The sequence below is a fragment of the Marmota marmota genome, unplaced genomic scaffold, assembly GCF_001458135.2.
Source record: "Marmota marmota marmota unplaced genomic scaffold, marMar, whole genome shotgun sequence".
NCBI lineage: Eukaryota > Metazoa > Chordata > Mammalia > Rodentia > Sciuridae > Marmota > Marmota marmota.
In genome coordinates this window covers 5,003,856-5,024,347 of record NW_026000242.1, presented here as the reverse complement: position 1 = coordinate 5,024,347, position 20,492 = coordinate 5,003,856, and the positions used below count along the sequence as shown (strand labels likewise).

General features: G+C 36.2%; 1 protein-coding gene across 2 annotated transcripts in view; it reads left to right on the top strand.

Moving 5' to 3' along the window:
* Positions 1-20,492, top strand: part of Cbl (Cbl proto-oncogene) — a 69,505-nt gene that overhangs the window by 16,428 nt on the left and 32,585 nt on the right. The window lies entirely within an intron of this gene.

The following is a 20,492-nucleotide window of genomic DNA, read 5'->3' as shown; positions in this document are numbered from 1 at the left end:
TGCAGTTGTCTTTTATGGTATTCTGCACTGTAAATGTTATCTGCCTCGGCTTCCCCAGACTTTCAGTCCTGTCTCATCCATCCAGGTTGCTTGGGTTCCCATCTTAGTGCTGAGACTTGTAAACTCTTTAGGCAGTAGGGTTAGGCCAGTCATAGGGTTTACCTCACTTGTTTTCCCTCTTCAGGGGTCGCTTTCTCTGCTGCCTGATGTCTAGTGTCTAAAAGCCATTGTTTCATATATTTTGTTAAATATTTTTTTTAATTTTTCAGGCAGGGAGAATCTATTCCCTGTAGGTTCTTCCAGTCCAAAATTTAATTTAGTGTATTTTCAAATTCAGATGAACTGAATATTTATTATGTTCTTGCTGTGTGAGTGATACGTTCAAAACTCTATCTAGCAAGGTATGGATGGGTACACTTGTAATCCCAGCTGCTCAGGAATCTGAGGCAGGAGATTACAAGTTTGAGGCCAGCTTGGGCAATTTAGCTAGACCCTGTCTCAAAATAAAGAGGACTGGGGTGTAGCTCAGTGGTAGAGCACTTGTCTAGCATGGGTGAGGACCTTGGTTTAATTCCCAGTGGGGAAAAATCCCAAACTCAATCTAGTGTTTACTCTTAATCTTACTACATACACCAGTTGAACACTTTCTGAGTCAGGCATTGCTTATTCTTTGTTCAGCAAAACAAGATGGCCTTTGCCTATATGCAAGGACAATAGTTTTTATTTTATAGATGTGGAAACTGAGGCTGAGAGAGTTAGAATGTCCCCCATATCCATGTAGCTAGTTAAGTGCCAGAGCCTTTTGTTTTTAAAGTTAGTCTCCAAAATATGTATTACCAATTATATTTTGTTTGTTTGAATGCCAAGGACTTTATTTCATTCCCTATTATAAAAATGATCCTTGGGAGGCCACACTTCAAGCATCACATCAAATGTTAAACTGCACAATGTGAGAGAAGTTAAAACATGTTTTAATAGGTGTGTATTTTGAATATAAAACAGTAATGTGATTTACCAAAGGATCATGTATTCATATAACAAGGAAATTCTACTCAAAATATTTCTGGTAAAGACATAGGCTTGATTATGCAGATTAAAAAATGGAATGTAGGTCTGGAGTTGTGGCTCAGCGGTAGAGTGCTTGCCTAGCACGTGCGAGGCCCTGGGTTTGATCCCTCAGCACCACATAAAGATAAATAAATAAGGTATTGTATCCAACTAAAACTAAAAAACAAATGTTTCTTAAAAAATTAATGTAAAGACATTGTCCTACACCTGCTCTGGAAGATTCAGTGATAACTTTTGTAAAACCAGAGCATTATAGAGAAATAGGCAGTGAATATCAAGTAGAATGTGCAAAAACTTGTTCTAATCACTTTGTTCTAATAGTGCCAACTAAGATTTCGTCTAAATCCATAAGACTTGTGAGGTCTACAACAGCATTTAAATGAGAACATCTTAAAGAACAAGCTCCAAAGCTGGCTACAAGAATGAAGAATGTTTTTCTTGCCAGCCTGTTGTATACAAAGCCAGCAAATGCCTGCTAGTGATAACTAGTAGTATGAAAATGTTAGCAGCTTGAGAACTTCAGTCCTGGCAACTAATTTTTTTACTTTGGTTTTTCTGTGTATCAAACTTGAAATTTCTTCAGCAAGCTTAAATTCAGTGTATTGAATTTGTTAACGAAATGGAATAAAAAGCTTTCCTTAGCATTTTTCTTTCTTTAAACCTTTTCCCTACTCCTTTACATGCAAAACACTCATCCAGCTTAGTATCTAATAAAATGTATGTAGATGGTTGAAATTCGTGTTTAAGTGTTGAGATTTACTGTTTCTTAACTGGTATTCTCATTTTTATGGTATTTTTCTCCAATTAGTATTTTTTTTTCTCTGTAAATTTGGACTAGATAATAGTGATCCCTTTTCTCCTGTTCTGCTAATTTAACTTGATTCAAAAGTCATTTGTAAAGAAAAATTCTTCCCTTGTTGTTTCTGTTAATAGTGACCTAAGTTCTGTTGAAATGAACCTTGGCGCATATTTCTTTAGACCTATGTATGACTAAAATATTATCTTTTTTTGGGGGGGGGGTACTGGGGATTGAACTCGGGCACTTAACCACTGAGCCACATCTCCAGCCCCTTTTATATTTTTATTTAGAGAAAGAGTCTCACTGAGTTGCTTTGTGCCTCATCAAGTTGCTGGGGCTGGCTTTGAACCCAATAATCCTCCTGCCTCAGCCTCCTGAGCCACTGGGATTATAGGCATGCACAGTGGTGCACGGCCTCTATTTTGTTTTTTAATCTCAATATCAAAGTTTTATAGATTATGTTCCTTGCAAAACCTAAATGGTTAAGGTACTGTTTCAAAACACTGTTTCCCAATTATTTTTTTACTCAGTGGCACACTTACAATGTCAGAAAATTTGTAGTATTGAAAATTAGATCAAGTCCGTGACTGTGGAGTTGTTTTGCCCAGATTTGACTCCTCTGCCATTTATTATCTACAACCTTAAACAAGGTACTTCTTTTAAACTCAAATTTCTCATTTTAAAATGTTCTCATAGTTTGATTATTCCACAATGCAAATATATATCAAAACATCGTTTACAGTACATGCCTGTGATCCAAGCTAATTGGTAGACCAATTAGAAAGATTAGAAGTTCAAGGCTAACCTGAGAAACTTAGAAAGACCCTGTCTCAAAATAAAAAATAGAAGGGCTAAGGCTGTAGCTCAGTGATAAGAGTGCCACCAGGTTCAAAATCAAAACCAAGTGTACTTGTAGGATTGTTAGGTTATAGTAAATGTTAATAATATTTTTTAAATTATTATTTTAGTTTTTATGAGATACTGGGGATCAAACCCAGGACCTCTTGTGCATGCTAGGCAAGCACTTTACCATTGAACTATACCCTTAGCTCTAAGAAGATTTTTTTGTTTTTGTTTTTTCATTGCTGAGTATTGATTGAATCCATGGCCTTACACATGCTAGGCAAGTGCTCTGCCATTGAGCTTTTACATTCAAGCCCTCCCCCATAAATTAATATTTAGAGAGCCCTTAATATAATCCTTGGTTTACAGAAAGCAGGACATAGGTATTTGATAAAAAGAAATTTTAGAAGAGTGTTCTCATTGATGATAGTCATGGAAAAGCTGGGTGTGGTGGGCACATGCCTGAAATCCCATCAACTCTGGAGGCTGAGGCAGGATCGAAAGTTCAAGGCCAGCTTCGGCATTTTAGCAAAGCCCTAAGCAACTAGTGAAACTCTGCCTCAAAATTTTAAAAAACGCCTGGGGACGCAGATCAGTGATAAAATGTCCCAATTCAATTCTCCCCGATTTAAAAAAAAAAAAGGCATGAAAAGGAGAAAAATATTAAAAGAAAAAAATTATATGCACTGAATTATACACTTAAAATGGTTAAAATAGTAAATTTTGGTATATATATTTAACTATAATTTTAAAAAATAAATGTCTTAATTTACTTTTTTTTGTGTGTGTGTGTGTGTTGCTGGAGTTTGAACCCAGGACCTTGTGCATGTTAGGCAAGTGCTGTACTGCTGAGCTACACCCCCAGCCTCTTTAATTTACTATTTTATTATTTTTTTAACTTTAAAAAAATTTTCTGTTTTGTAGTTGTAGATGGACAGCATGCTTGTATTTGTTTATTTTTATGCGGTGATAAGGATTGAACCAAGCACCTCACACATACTAGGCAAGTTCTCTGCCATTGGAGCTGTAGTCCCAGCCCCCTTTAATTTACTTTTTAGTCTTATTTTAAGAGTACTGGGCATTAAACCCACGACCTTGGGCATGTTAGGCAAGAACTGACCACTAAGTACATTACCAACTCTTTTTCTTTTTCTTAAGGTAGGTTCTAGCTAAGTTGCTGGCCTTGACCTTCCAATCCTCTTGCCTCAGTCTCCCAAGTAACTGTGATTATACATATATGCTCTAAAAAGTCCTTTATGAAGGAAATTTCTGTAAGTGTTTTTTTTTTTTTCCTTTATTTCACGTATTTATTTGTATGTGGTGCTGAGGATCGAACCCAGGGTCTCACACGTGCAAGGCTCTAACACTGAGCCACAACCTCAGCCCTCTGCAAGTGTTTTTGAGAACTTGTTCTCAGTAGATTCCAAGTGAGCACCGTTTATACTGGAATACAGGGGCAGAAGGATGAGCAGGTCTGCAATCCCCTATTATGTTGTCCTGTGGAGAAGAATGCTTGGATTGGGGCATAGCTAGATATAGCATGAAACTGAACTTGGGAATGGACTCTGCTTTTTCTGCCTCACCCCCCTGCATACTCTACATTATGGGGTTGAATCTAATAAGTCAGATAAAGGTTTGGGTTTGGGTACCAGTTGTTTGCAGGAGTTGCTGAGAATCAGCGGCCTGTACTTAAGAGTCTGTGGGGAGGCCTTGGCAAGATGTTGAGGAGAAATTCCTGACAGAGGTAGAGAAGAGCTCGAGGTTCTAGTTAACTCATTGCCAAGCAACTCAGAAAGAATAAGACCCGTTAGTCAGTTAGGAAATCCGAAGTGAGATGATGGGTGGGTTGCTCTTAGGTGAACACTGGAATAAGATGGAAACAGAAAGTTATTGGCATAATAAGATAAGCATATGTTTTCCATTATTGCAGTGAATTGTGTTAATGGGCTTGTAAATACTATCCTTGGAGAACAGGGAATGTAGTTCAGTGGTAGCTTGTGTGAGGCCCTTAATTCAGTACCCAGCTTTACAAAAACAAAACAAAAAAAACTGTACTTGGATAAATCTTAGTTTATAGTTATATATAATCTATATTTGTAAGAAAAGATAACAATTTTTTCACATTTTGTCTTAGTATAGAAATATATTATTATTTCTGTATTTGTGAACAATTTATAGAAGATAAAATTACCTTTTGCAGGGAGTAATTTAACAAAAATTCTTTGGTAATACTATCACTGTCCAATGTTTGTGCTTGTGTATACATTTATATATGATTGTGTCTGTATGAGGGATGGGGAGTGGGTGTTGGTAACAATTCTATTTAATGGTTACTGGCTTACTCTGGGCTTTAAAAAATATTTATTTACTTATTTATAGCTTGGGTTTCCCTATGATCTTTTAGCCTCAAAGGATCCTTCTGTCTCATCCTAACAAGTAGTTGGGACAACAGGCATACACCACCTGGTTATTCAGGGTTTTAGACTATTTTCCATTTGTTTATACATCTGTGAGTAGTAGCTGAGTATGGTGGTACTGACATACCTGTAATCCCACTACTGGGAGGTTGAGGCAGGATTGAAAGTTCTAGGCCAGGCTGGGAAACTAAGTAAGACCTTGACTCAAAATTGTAAAAATAAAAAGATAGATAGATAGGGAGATATCTTAGTGGCAGAGCACCCCTGGGTTCAATTCCCAATACTCTAGAGAGCATACAATAGTCTTTGCTATATAATAGGCTCTCAAAATTTGTGGAAAGAATAAATTAATGAATCTTGTTAGAATGGGGTTTACTATGTTGTTATTAAAACACCATCTAGGGCTGGGGCTGTAGCTCAGTGGCAGAGTGCTTGCCTTCCATGTGGGAGGCACTGGGTTTGATCCTCAGCACCACATAAAAAAAAATACACCAATAAAATAAAGGCATGCTGTCCATCTACAACTGCAAAAACAAAACAATAAAAAACCCACCATCTAGACTGGGGTTGTAGCTCAGTGGCAGAGCACTTGCCTAGCATGTGTGAGGCTCTGGGTTTGATTCTCAGCACCACATATAAAGAAAGAAAGAAAGGTCCATTGGCAACTAAAAAGTATTAAAAAATAAAAATAAAACACCATCTATACTTATAGTTGTCTCATTTTAAGTGATTATACATTTTGAAGTTTTACTGATTTATCATGATTTAAGTTAGTATTCTTATGTAGCTTTTAAATTTCCTATATTCTGCTCTCTCTATATATACGTATGTGTGTGTGTGTGTGTGTGATTTGTATATTTATATATATTTATTCTTATATTTCCTCATTTGTTGAATGTACCTGTGCCTCATTGACAATATGGCAATTTTGTATTTGTTTATTTCCCTGAATTTAGTGAGCACAGTAAATACTGTTTACTTTTGCATGGCGGCTCTAATTTGCAAGTTCCATATAAGTTTTCCTGGTGAGAAGTATAATAGATAACTATTGAGTAGATATTAGAACCCCTAAAAATTGAGACTCTATGAAATGTTCAAGTCTGTATAAAAGTCAATGAAAAACAAAGATTAATTCAGAGGTAGCATTAATTTCTGCTTAGGTAAGAATATTTAAAAAAAAAAAAAAGAGTTTTCTTATAAATGTAGCTCATCTGAGACATTGATATTTATAATTTGGTACAATCATATTGGTATCATTGATACCAGATACCAGGTATCTGATAGTTCCAGATACATCTCACATGGATTTATCTTAACCTTTGTAGTAGAAGCCTGTCAGTAGTTGTCTTTCCTGTGCTTCTGATTCTATCCCTCCTACCTGGCTCTACTCCCAAATAGGCAAACTTCTGATTCAATTTGTCTTGTGCAAGGAAATAGCGGAGGGAACATTTCATCCCTAATGTTGCCAACAATTTTACACGATTCAGAAATCTATTTCCCTATCTGTGACCTCTTTCCTAAGCTGCCTGCTTATCATTGCCTGCTAATATTTTTCAAATATCTCACGTCATCATCATGTCTGAACACACAATGTCTCCTCTTTATAGCAAACAAGCTCCCTCTTGGATGTTCCCTTATTCAGTTAGTGTAATGTTTGGTGATAACCATGAGTTACTGTGATTGATTCTTGGCTTGAACTTCTCTTTGTCTAGGTTTTCTCATCCATAAAATGGGGATAGTTAGTGCAATGTATCTTATAGGTTATAAGTAAAAATTAAATAATAAATTTATGTCAAGTACTGGTACCTAGTAAGCTCTTAAAAGGGCTTTAGCTGGGGATGTAGCGCAGTGGTAGAGCATTTGGCTACCTAGGGAGACTCTGGCTATAAATAAACCAGTCAAAAAATTTTTTAAACCCAGACTAAACCAGTAACCATTAGAATTGTCCCTCAATTGTCCCCACTTCCCGTCCCTCATACAGACATACATAAAAACGTGCACAAGCAGAAACATTAGCATACATAAGGAACTGACTTCTCCAGAACCCAGAGGGGGAAAAAAGAAGTATTAGCTTTTAATGTTATTGATAATACCCTCCTTTCAATTGTGCAGGCTCAGAGTTTCAGGTTTATTTTTCTTCGGCTCAGTCACATTATTGATTCTACTTCTTGTGTTGTTTCTCAAATTTATCTTATTTTACTGTCCTTATTTCTTGGCTGTCCTGTCCTAATTGATTTCTCTACTTTTGTAATTTCCCCACTAATTCATCTTGTATACTGCTTTCATTTACAGCCTTAAAACAGATCAGAGGTCACTCCCCAGTTGCAAACCCTTAATGACTCCCCACTGTATTTGTGATTTCTCTCACCCTGCCATGGTTTCAGTTTCACATGTTACCCATATCAGTCTTTTTTTAATTTTTAATTTTTTTTTTTTTTTTTTTTTAGTTGTAGATGAACACAATATCTTTGTTTTTATGTGGTGCTGAGGATTGAACCCAGGCCTCAGGCATTCGAGGCAAGCACTTAACCACTGAGCTACAACCCCAGCCCCCATATCAGCCAATTTAGCCAATTTCAGAGCTTTGCTACTGAGCCTTTCCTTTGCCTGGAATCTCTTTCCTATACTGTCTATTTAAATTCCATTCATTCTTTGAAGTCCAAGAAACTTAAATATTGATTATATATTTATTTAGTCTATTGGCACATTCCTATATGTTGAAAAAATGGCAGTGGTGAAAATTTTTCTCGCTTTGATCCCCACAACAGATCCAGACAAGATATAAGAAATTATATACTCTTTCCCAAATTTTTAAAAAATATTTATTTTTTTAGTTGTAGTATTTCACTTATTTATTTTTATTGGTGTTGAGGATCGAACCCAGGGTCTCGAATGTGTGAGGCGAATGCTCTACCACTAAGCCCCAACCCCAACCCATCTTTCTCAATTTTTTGATAATAGCAAATTCAGTATTAATAGCTACTCTGTATTTGTTAGGAAAACTGTATTTAAATGAAAATTCATGAGTTGAGGGTGTAGCACAGTGGTAGAGCACTTGGCCCTGGTTATTCAATTCCCAGTATCCCCCCCCCCAAAAAAAAAGATAGTCTGATGTTTATATAGTTAGGAATTAAATAACTAATGATTAACTAGATAGACTCTATATATTTGGTTACTTTCTATTAGAGGTATCTCATGCTCTGTATAATTTGTTTCGTCTGTGTACTTATTTATTTTTAGGTTCATGCCATGAGCCTTCTGAAAGGTACTTAGTGGCATTTGTCATTTATTAGGGATGGGTTTGAGAGTATGCTTATGTATCTCTTTAAGGAACTGGTATAGATAAGCAGTAGCCAGTACTCTGGGTTAATATGCTTTTAGCCGTGAACAAATTCTCCAGTGTATGTAACATTACTTATTGTAGTTCTCTTAGAATTTGAGTTGAGTAAATTCAGAAAGTATGTTAAAATATTGAGAAGTCTATATTCCTGAACTAGGATACACCATAGTATCATAGTATCATGGGTTGATGTAGTTAATTAACAGTTGCTAAGTGCTCACAGTTATTCTTGAGCTATTTTTGTTATTTCCTAACCACACCTAAAACCCAAGAGTAGTAACTTCAAATATGCCTTACAAATGTGTGCTTTATTGAGACTCTATCACATTGATCATTTAAAATATAAGTGTAAGTCGGGCATGGTGGTGCACACCTGTAATCCCAGCAGCTCTGGAGGCAGAGGCGGGGGAGGATCACTAGTTCAAAGCCAGCCTCAGCAACTCAGTGAGACCCTAAGCAACTCTAAATAAAATACAAAATAGGGTGGAGATGTGGCTCAGTGGTCAAGTCCCCGAGTTCAATCCTTGGTAGTCAAAAAAATATATTTAAAAAAAAAAAAGTTAAAATATACGTGTAAGTGATCTGTTTAAAGTGAGGAATGTTTATGTGAAGCTTTTCTGGCAACGATTTTCAGTGGAGAAGCATGGCAAGCATTACTCGAGTGGTTGAGGTAAACATCTTCAATGGTGACATGAAAATGTGATGATATGAAATGATGAAGGACACTTCACCTCTGTGATATTGTTTGGAAACTCAACCCCAGACAAAACATGAAAAAAACATCAGTCTGGCACATTAAAGGACATTCTACAAAATACTGGGTCAGTCTTCTGCAAAATACTTCTTAGTATCATGAAAAATAAGGAAAGACTCTTAAGAAAACTATTATAGATCATGAGGAGATAAAATGAGTAAATGTAATGTGGTATCTGTGATTGGATCCTAGAACAGACAAGGATGTAAAGGGAAAGTGAAACCTGAATAAAGTCTGGGATTTTATCCTAATGTTGTTTTTTTGTTGTTGTTGTTTTTGTTTTGTTTTGTTTTGGTGTTACTGGGGATTGGATCCAGGAGTGTTCTACCACTAAGCTATATCCCCACATCTTTTTATTTTATTTTGAGCACGGTCTTGCTAAGTTGCCCACAGGCTGGCTTTGAACTTGGGATCCTCCTGTCTCAGCCTCCCCAGTGGCTCTGGCTCATGGTGGAGTATACCTTCATGCCAGCCTCTAATGTTGATTTCTTTACGTTTTGTATTTTGGTGCTGGAGATTGGTCTTGCTAATAAATGTGCTGTTTCTTAGTTTTTTTAAAAAATATTTTGTTAGTTGTAGTTGGACACAATACCTTTATTTTATTTATTTGTTTTTTATGTGGTGCTGAGGATCAAACCCAGTGCCCCACACATGTGAGGCAAGTGCTATACCACTGAGCCACAACCCCAGCCCCTGTTTCTTAGTTTTCACAAATGTGCTGCAATAATATATGGGTAGTATTTGAGGAAGGAAACCAATTCAGTTGTTAAATGTGTGTTATGTGCAAGGCAATGTGCTCACCATCACAGGGGATAAAGTGCATATGAAGACACTTTCCTTGCCTTTGCCCTTAGGGATTATCATCCAAATGGGGAGAATAAGACAACTAATATAAAACAGAACATGACAGAGCCTATGAAAGTATGAACAAGATGCTATGGGGGTTCAGAAGCTGAGAATAGGGCTGGGGATATAGCTCAGTTGGTAGAGCGTTTTGCCTTGCATGCAAGGTTCAATCCCCAGCACCACCATTCCTCCCTCCCCCAAAAATTTGTTCAGAAGCTGAGAATATATAGTTCAATGTTGACTGGTTAGTTGTTTCTTTTCCTCCCCAAGGGAATATCATTTGAGAAGAACTTTGAAGAATAAGCAGGGTTCAGTTACCTTTAGTTACCAGATTCATTGGAAAGGAAATACATGCCTGGGCTCTTCAATATGACCAGCTCTATCACTTGTTAGTTCTGTGACCTTGGGCAAGTTATTTAATGCCACTGAGTCTTTGTTTCTCATTTGTAAGATTGGGTTAGTAACTCCTGCTTGAAAACATTCTTTTGAGAACCAAACAGAGGTAATGTTAGTTTAGTAAGGTGCCCATTATATATTTTTTGTAAAATATTTTTTAATTGTCAATGGACCTTTATTTATTTATTTTTTACTTATTTAAATGTGGTGTCGAGAATTGAACCCAATGCCTCACACATGCTAGGCAAGCACTCTACCACTGAGCCACAACCCAACCCCATTGTAAGTTCTTAAAGCTATATGATATGGAAAGAATCATATATCCCTAAAGGCATGGGGCCTGGAGTACTAGTAGTGTTTAGAAAGGTGAATATGAACCATTTTATGAATGCTTTCATGGATTGAGCAGCTTGTAGGAGTAAGGAGTTTGTGTGTTTTAAGATTGATTTAGGCTGGGCGAGGTGGCGCACACCTGTAATCCCAGCAGCTTGGGTGGGTAGGTGGGGTCTTTGAAGCAGGAGGATCACAGATTCAAAACCAGCTTCAGCAACTGAGTGAGACTCTGTCTCAAAAAGGGGTGGGGATGTGGCTCAGTGGTTAAGTGCCCGTGAGTTCAATCCTTTAATCCCTGGTACAAAGAAAGAGAGACAACAAGACAGAGACAGAGAAAGAAGATTGATTTGGTGGAGACGCATGTGGGCTGCTAATGCCTTCCTATTTCCTTGGTGAAGATTATTGTCCTCTTAACGTTAGGCCTCAGTAAACAATTAGCCCAGAATCCTCTAGATTATTAAAGATGATTCATTACAATGTAATTTAGGAACCTCAAAAAACAGGACCATGAATATGCTGTTAGATACACTTAATTTGTATTTAGTAATAAAGGGCCTTTAATATTTTTAGATATACTGGGTGAAGCACCTTTCCTAGATGATAGTTTTTATTTTTCTTTTGACAGTTTTAGTAGATAAAGAGTTAAACAGCACATCATTGACTTCCTGTGAAGCTCTGTTGAAAGAAGTTCTGTTGTATCTATTTTTAAAACTGGTTACTATGAAGAGAGGATTCTGCTACTGAGTTATAAATGTCATCTCAGTGTGTTCTCAGTCAGCATTCTTTGGAGGAAACTAGTATTTGTGTATAAGGTTTTTGGAGTTTAACAAGAAGAGCAACAGTTGTCTCAGTGAAATGAAGTACTTCAAAGCATTGATCCCTTTGCCCTTCATCAGCAGTACAGTTAATTTACCATCAAGTGATGGTAAGGAATAGGTTACATTGTAACCTTATTTTGGTGATATTTTACAACCCCAAAATAGTATGTTTTGCAGTTTATTATTAACTACTATATTAAAACTGAAAGCATTTTTGGAATTTTCCCCTTGGAAAAGGTAGAACCATAGTCCTCAAATATTGTTAAAATAGATTTATGTCTAAATCACTGAGGGTTTTCCCCAATGTTTTGTTATGAAATTTTTCAGTTACATGGAAAAGTTGAAAGAATTTTACAACCACTGTATTACTGATCTACAGTTAACTAAGTTACTGCTTTTAAAAGGAAAGTTTTTTAAATTTTTTAATTCTAATTTGTTATATATGACAGCGGAATGCATTACAATTCATATTACACATATAGAGCACAGTTTTTCATATTTCTGGTTGTATACAAAGTATATTCACACCATTGGTATCTTCATACATGTACTTTGGATAATGATGTCCACCATTATTTCTAACCCCTTGCCCCCTCCCTTCTGCTCCAACCCCTTTGCCTTATCTAGAGTTCATCTATTACTCCCATCTCCCCCTCCCTACCTCACTATGAATCATCTTCCTTATATCAGAGAAAACGGTCTGCATTTGGTTTTTTGGGATTGGCCAACTTCACTTAGCATTATATTCTCCAGCTCCATCCATTTATCTGCAAATGCCATTATTTTATTCTCTTTTATTGCCGAGTAATATTCCACTGTGTATACCACATTTTTAAAATCCATTCATCTACTGAAGGGCATCTAGGTTGGTTACACAATTTAGCTACTGTGAATTGTGCTTCTATAAACATTGATGTGGCTGTGTCCCTGTAGTATACTGTTTTTAAGTCCTTTGGGTATAGATCAAGGAGAGGGATAGCTGGGTCAAATGGTGGTTCCATTTCCAGTTAGGAAAGTTCATATAAAAATCAAACTTCTTCGGGCTGGGGTTGTGGCTCAGTGGTAGAGTGCTTGCCTAGCATGCACGAGGCACTGGGTTCGATCCTCAGCACCACATAAATGAAAAATAAAGATATTATTTCCACCAAAACTTTAAAAAAAAAAATCAAACTTCTTTGAATCTTTGAGCCATTTTCATGTGAGTCTAATTTGAAATGGCTGAAGTAATTCTTGATGTTTCTGTAATATTTCTTCAGAATCTGTAAAATTCTTCAAGTAAACTTCTTCACACATTCTGGGATTTAGCATATCCCTAGTGTGTACTACATAATAGTATTTTAGATTAACAGGTTAGATTTATTTTTCAGGCCCCTGATAGGGTTCATGCAATTAACTGTTCATTTAAATTCAGTAAGATGTAAATTCACTTAAATTTCTAGACAGGCAGGAAGAAAATATATTTGTCGTGCTTGGTTATGAGAGGCTAGCACTGGCTTTCACTCTCCTGTCTTTCTTTTTCAATTCTCTTATGAAATTAAACTCAATTTGATTCATTTTCCAGTTTCCAAATCAATGGTATGCCATACATTCATAGTTCAAAGAAAAATAACTCCTTTTAAAAAGTAGCACTTTAGTTAATTGAAGATCAGTATATAGGGCTGGGGATGTGGCTCAAGCTGTAGCGCGCTCGCCTGGCATGCGCGGGGTGCTGTGTTCGATCCTCAGCACCACATAAAAATAAAATAAAGATGTTGTGTCCACCGAAAACTAAATAAAAATAAAATATTTAAAAATTCTCTCGTTCTCTCTCTTTAAAAAAAAAAGAGTTACTTTCAAAAAAAAAAAAAAAAGATCAGTATTATATTTACAGTGGCTATAAAATTTTTTTTCAACTTTTCTATGTAACTGAAAAATTTCATAACAAAACATTGGGGGAAACCCTCCAATAATTTAGGCATAAATCTACTTTAACAATATTTGAGGACCAATGGTCTGTCTTTTCCAATGGGAAAATTTCAAAAATGTTTTAACAGTTTTAATACAATGGTTAACAAGCTGCAAAACATTACACATTATACCACTTTAGGGATGTAAAATATTCCCTAAATGAGGTTACATTGTAACACCTATTCCTTGCCAAGACACATTTAGGTGATGGTAAGTGGAATGAGATCTTTGAGAGTAATTGACTTCCTTTTATCATATCAAATGGAGAGGAGGCCCAAAGAGGTTAAAAAATTGCCAAAGAAATAAAAGTTCATAGATCAGTAAATACATGTTAGTCCTCTAGATTTCTTAATTATTATCATACATATATTCAGGCACTGCTTTGTAGAAAGGAATAAGCAGATGCTGGACAATTCTAGTTTTTCAGGAGGTCAACATTGGAAGATAGCAAATTTGAGGTCAGCCCAGGCTCTGTCTCAAAATAAAAAGGACTCCCATGTAGCTCATTGGTATCTTACTTTCTTAGCATGTGCAAGGCTCTGAGTGATCCTCAATATGGAAGAAGGGGGAAGAAAAAAAAAAGGAGAAAGACTAAATAGACCACACATGTCAGTTGGAAATGTATTGCTGTCAAATGGAGTTTCAAAAAAAATGTAACCTTGATGGAGAATTTCTCTATGAATACATTGGATTCATTACTTTGTAATCATCTTACTACTTTTTCTGGAGGGCTTAAATCTCTTAATATTCATTTATCAGCCATCTTTTTCTTCTCGAAACTATTACAGTACTTCTAAAGGATGAAGCATTCTCAACAAAGATGGGTGATACTACTCTCAGTACTTAAGTGTTAAATAATGAACACATTTTAAATAGAAGGGGCTAATTTATCTCCTCATGTATGTTCTTTTTTCCATTTCCCCTTTCTGTGTTTCTGTGCAAAGCACTTTATAGTCAAGAGTTACGTGACAGTTTTTTTCAGTATTTTATAAAGTAGTGGGTGCACTAGTTGAAATCATTTGAGGGATTTTCTGTTTCTCTTTTATTCATACAGAAGCTACTTTTCAGCTTCTCTCTTGCTTTAAATGGTGTGGTTCCTGTCAAATTGTATTTATATTTTTACTTTTGAAGCTAAAACAGGAGCTATTATCCAATTGTTTTTTAGTATACTTGTGTATTGGCAACATATAAATCTTAGCTCCTTATTAGCTGAAATTTTACACAGAGTGTGATACTGCATTAGACCTGCTGTATAAAAGTGTGTTGGTGTTAAGAGTAGGATTTGTGATAGGAGGAAAAAAAACTGTCACCATCTTTTTTAAAATTTATTTTTAGTTGTAGATGGACACAATACGTTTGTTGTATTTATTTGTTTTATGTAGTGCTGAGGATTGAACCCAGTGCCTCACATGTGTGAAGCAAGTGCTCCACTAACTGAGCTAACAACCCTCACCCAAATCTGTCACCAATCTTGACCTTCAAAAAAAAAAAATTGATAATGCATGTAGAATCAGCAGTTGATTTGGGGGAAGTTGTGAGAGGAGAAAAGATGGAGGTTGTAGAAAAGAAGTTGTGGTTGCTTAGATGTGGGTGTTTAGAGTTAGAGGTAGTACAGAATGACCTCTTTTCTCAAACGTCTTATACAGAAAAACGTGTACTATTTGTTACTGTTGGAACTTAGAAAAGAAAAGTTCTATCTTCCGGACATTTATAAATTAATAGTTGTGCTTGTGCTTTGTGAAGAATTATCAAAACATGTTGTATGAATTGAAGTAATTGCTGACAGAATATTAAAGTGTTGCTTACATCATAACAAGGTCTAACATCTGCATGCCTCATTGGTCTGTTCACTTGTTAAAACAGATTCTGGTGATTAAATTCTGCCCTATGCACTGTAGACACTGAACCATAAGCCTAAGGTCTTAAATGTTACTGAACAGAATTGCAACTTAGATCAGTTACAAAATGGTCTGACCCATAGTCTTTTATAGATTTATTGTTTCCTTTTAAGAAGTGTGGTGCTTATAGTGCACATCTCTGGTGGTTTGAAGAAATGTATGCTGGCTTTATTTGGGGAAGGGGGATGCATTCTAGAGTAGGAAATGTCTTAAATTGATTTTCAGTAACTATTTCAGTCAGCACTTTGAACTGCTCTTAGGTATCTGGTGCCATTATATCTTTGTGGTCAATAACTTTCCCTTTTTGAGGCTTACTTCACAGATTTAAAAAAGCTTTCAGTCCATTATTATTTTGGTATATATATTTTGTCTCTGATCCAGAGTAATACTAGATGCCTGGTAGATTTTAAGTGGAAAATTAACTTGAAAAGATACATTGATGCCCAGTTATTCCAAGATTTATTGCCTGTCTTTTCTTCAGATTCAGCTTAAACATCAACACTCTTGAGAAGCCTCTAAGACCACCATCCCTGAACAACAACCTGCTCTGTTCTCTTCTCATACTGTTTCATTCCTCAAAGCAATTTTCTTCCACCCCTGATACTCTCTAATGAGATCATGAATGCCATGAAACCTGGTATTTGTTTTGATCATTACTTTATTCATCCCCAGAGCCTGTCACATAGTAGACAATTGGGTGTTTTCCTGAAGGTATAGCGAAAGTTAGAAATAGTGCCAGCATCCAGAAATGGATGTAGTGCTTATGAATACAGAAAACTATATCAACAAGTTGGATTTAGATGACATAAGAAATATACAGAGAAATTGCCGTGATACAGCTTTTTTAAAAAAAATATTTTTAGATGTTGATGAACCTTTGTTTTATTCATTTATTTATATGTGGTGCTGAGAATCGAACCCAGTGCCTCACACATGCTAGGCAAGTGCTCTACCACTGAGCCACAACCCCAGCCCCATGTGATACAGCTTAATCATGTGTAGCTGGCTTCTTAAGAAATGACAGTTAAGCTGGATCTTATTTCAGACTAGAGAAATAGATGAGACATGAGATATCAAAGAAGGGTGGTAGGTTTAAGAAATGGTGAAATATTCTGTGGGCTAGAACATACTAGTGAAGAATTAAGAAATTAGTTAGGAAGTTAGATTAGATTCAGGTTAGTGGAAAATCTTAAAATCCAAGCTGAGTTTGGATTTTATCCCATTTGCACTTTGGAAATTAATTTTTCCTCCCTCAAAAGGCAGTTCGGGGGCTGGGGTTGTGGCTCAGTGCTAGAGCGCTTGCTGAGCATGTGTGAGGCACTAGGTTTGATTCTCAGCACTACATATAAGTAAAATAAAGGTCCATTGACAATTAAAATTAAAAAAAAATTTTTTTTAAAGGCAGTTCATGTGGTAAGATTTGAGAACATAGGAAGAGACTGGAGACTGGAATTTAAATTATGGAAGGTGAAGGGTAACAAGGAATTTATATTAGAATAATAACATAATTCAAAGATAGGATTGACAACACAGTTGTCAGCAAATTGACAGATAAATCAGATACAGAGTACAAAGGAAATACAAGAAGCCAAGGCAGCTCTTGAGATTTTGAATTTGTCAAAAGAAAGACATGTTGCCATTAAATACAGAATAGGAAACCTGAAGGAAGAGCAGATTTGAGAAGGAAGATTAGTTTAATTCTGAGCATGTTGTGTGGTGCTGGCATGCTGGTGGGGAAGTATGTATGGTAGATAGTTGGAAAAATTTACCAAGGCCCAAGATTTGGGAATTATTTGCAAAGTAGCTTTTGATACTGCAGAGGAAGAAAAGAAAGTGCATGGAGAAATAATGGATAACAGCACAGAGCAAATTCTTGGGAAATACCTCTTAGAAAGATGGGGGGAAAGGGAGCTGGGGATATAGCTCAGCTGGTAGAGTGCTTGCCTTGCATGCACAAGGCCCTGGGTTAAAACAAAAAAGAAAGAAAGAAAGGGAGAAAAGCTAAAAAAGGACAAAAGCAAGAGAGGACAATATTTTCAAAACCAAGAAAAGTTATCTCCATGAAGAAGTAAGATTCAAACTATTTTCTTCAGAGCTCTGCTGTAACCTAAAAATGTAATGTACAGTTGTCCCTTGGTATCTAGGGGGCTTGTCCCTTATATAAAGTGGTTTAGTATTTGCATATAACCTGTGTACATCTTCCTGTGTACTGTATAAAGATCATCTCTGGATTATTCAGAATATCTGAAACAATATAAATGTAACATAAATAGTTGTTATACTCTATTGTTTAGGGAATAATGACCAGAAAAGCCTGTACATATTCAGTAGATATGATTTCCATCCAACTGACCTTTCTTTCCTTCTTTTCTTCCTTTCCCCCAAAACCGTAAAATAATTTTATTATACTAAAAATGTGCTTTTTTTTATGTTGATTACTTTCCCCATTTCCCTACCACTGGAAAGTATCTTCATGGGTAAAATGCAGTCCATTTATTTAGACATACTCTTCTTAGGCAATTTTAACTTCTTCCTCTGTTGTAGCACCACTCAATATTTATCACTTTTAGTCTTCTCTTCAGATACTTTTTTCTTCAGGATAATTTGCATCCTTGCCTCCATCTGTTTCTGCTTTGTTGTCCTCTCCAGTGGGAAAAGCCAATGTACCTTCTATTTTCACTATTCTGCTTTTCTTCATTATTTTCTCCATTCAATCTGAACTCAACTTTTATAGAATGCATCTTCTGCACTGTTTCTGCCAGTATCCAGGTCTGTCTTCAAGGTAACATTGTACTGAAAAGACTACAACTCTTTCCAGGTCTTTGTAGTCTGTTGTCACACTAGGGTCATTCATAAACTCCTCTTCCTGCTCACTCCTTGTCATGGTCCCCTTTTTAAGTTGTTGATGGATCTTTATTTTATTCATTTATTTATATGTGGTGCTGAGAATCGAACCCAGTGCCTCACACATGCTAGGCATAGCTCTACCACTGAGCCACAACCCAAGCTCCGAGTTTATACTACTTTTTGGTCTTATGGAAAATGGAAAAATACATCCTGGAGACATTAAAAGCCCTGGAATCTCAGAAAATATTATGGAAACATGTTTTATAATTTGATGCATTTAACTTTGTACTAGAAAAAGATAAGTATTGATTCCAGGAAGCAATATGAAGAAATGTGTCTCTTGAAGTATAACTCATGGTGTAGTCTAAGTGTCTAGCTTTCTTAAACACTGGCGAGCAGTCTGACACTAAACACAACCGGAGTGCATATGACCTATGAATCAGGGTCGTTTGTCCCTCTCCAAGGCCCTGCTGACTGAATAGGTGAGTTTTCTTTGTAATGTTTTGGTCCTCAGTTGGTTGAATCCTTGTGTGTGGAGCCCACAGATACGGAGGGCCAACTATGTATTCTACATCTCATACATTATTTTGTTATACGTTTAGCATTATTCTTTACTCATCATAGTTCTCAGTTTTACACATCTTAAGGAATCATGAGCTTCTGTGCATTTTTTTTTCCCCTCTTCCCACCCGTCTTCCCCATACTGGGGATTATACCTAGAGGTGCTCTACTGAGCTATATACCTAGCTTTTTTTTTTTTTTTGGAGACAGAATCTCACTTAAGTTGCTGAGGCTGGCCTAGAACTTGGGATCTTCTTCCCTCAGCTTTCCAATCTCTAGGATTAAAGACATGTGAAACATACCAGCTTCCTTGCCTTTAAATTGCTGAGGCTGGCTTTTAACTTGCCATCCTCCAGCCTCCACCTCCCCAGCCACTGGGATTACGGATTACAAGCATGGCTCCTTACCTATCTTTAAGGATTAATATTTGGCAGAATGTTGTGTAGATAGTTGAAATCCAAGCCCCTGATTATGAAGTTTAGTGTCCTGTTGCAGAATTGAACATAAATTCACTGGGAGTAGTTTATGCTTGCAGGTTTTCTACCGAGTTATCTGCTTCATATACCATTTGTGATGTATTCTTTCTTTCTTTTTTTTTTTTTTTTTTAGCCATGCTAGGTATAGAACCTGGGCTTCACACACGATAGGCAAGCTACACCTCCAGCTCTATGATGTAGTCTTGATCTTGTCTATTTTTGTTTTCTCTTTGGTAAATGATAGAAATTCTAACAGTACTCAAAAGAGCTTGAGCTGTAAGGAGGAAAAAGTTAAAGGGTTCTAGGGATTGGATATATGCATGTATTTTGATCTTACACTTGAATTATTTTAGAAAATCTTCTAAAATATTACTTTTACCAGCTTGGTGGGTGCCTTTGGAAATAAAATAGGAACCTAGAAAGGGAATAGCCTACTGAGCACAGTGTCACAGACCTGTAATCAAGGAACTGAAACAGCTATACAGGATGTCAAAGACGGTATGAAAAAAGAATGAAAAATATCTCATTAATGTTTTAATATTGATTATATGTTTAAATTATTATTGTTTGGGTATATTTGGTTTATATAAAATATATTAATTAATTAACATTAATTTGACCTGTTTATACAAAATAAATTAATTAACATTAAAAAAAAAAAAGGAACTGAAACAGGAGAATCACAAGTTCGAGGCCAGCCCCGGCAACTTAGGGAAACCCTGAATAACTTAGTGAGACCCTGTCTCAAAATAAAAAAGGGCTGGGATGTGGCTTATTGGGAAAGTTGTACTGATTTCAATCCCTAGTACCGAAAAAAGGGGGGGGGGATAGCTTGCTACAAGTGAGAAAAAAACAAAGAAGGTGATTTGTTGAAAAACTGACTAGAAAAATTTTAGCAACAGTTTGCAAAGGAATTAGGGTTAGTTAATTTTTTGCTGCATTTTATCCCGGAAAGACTCAAAGGTAGCACTGATGGTGACCCTCCAGTATAACATTAAAAAAAAAAAAAATCTGTTATTATTAAAGAGGATTTTTAGGCCGTCAATAACTGATCATGACTTGAAATTTTATAGTAAGTCCACCTGTGTGATAAGAATAAGGTTTTGGATACATAAATACAAATTGCTGGGACCAGGGAAAATAAGCAAG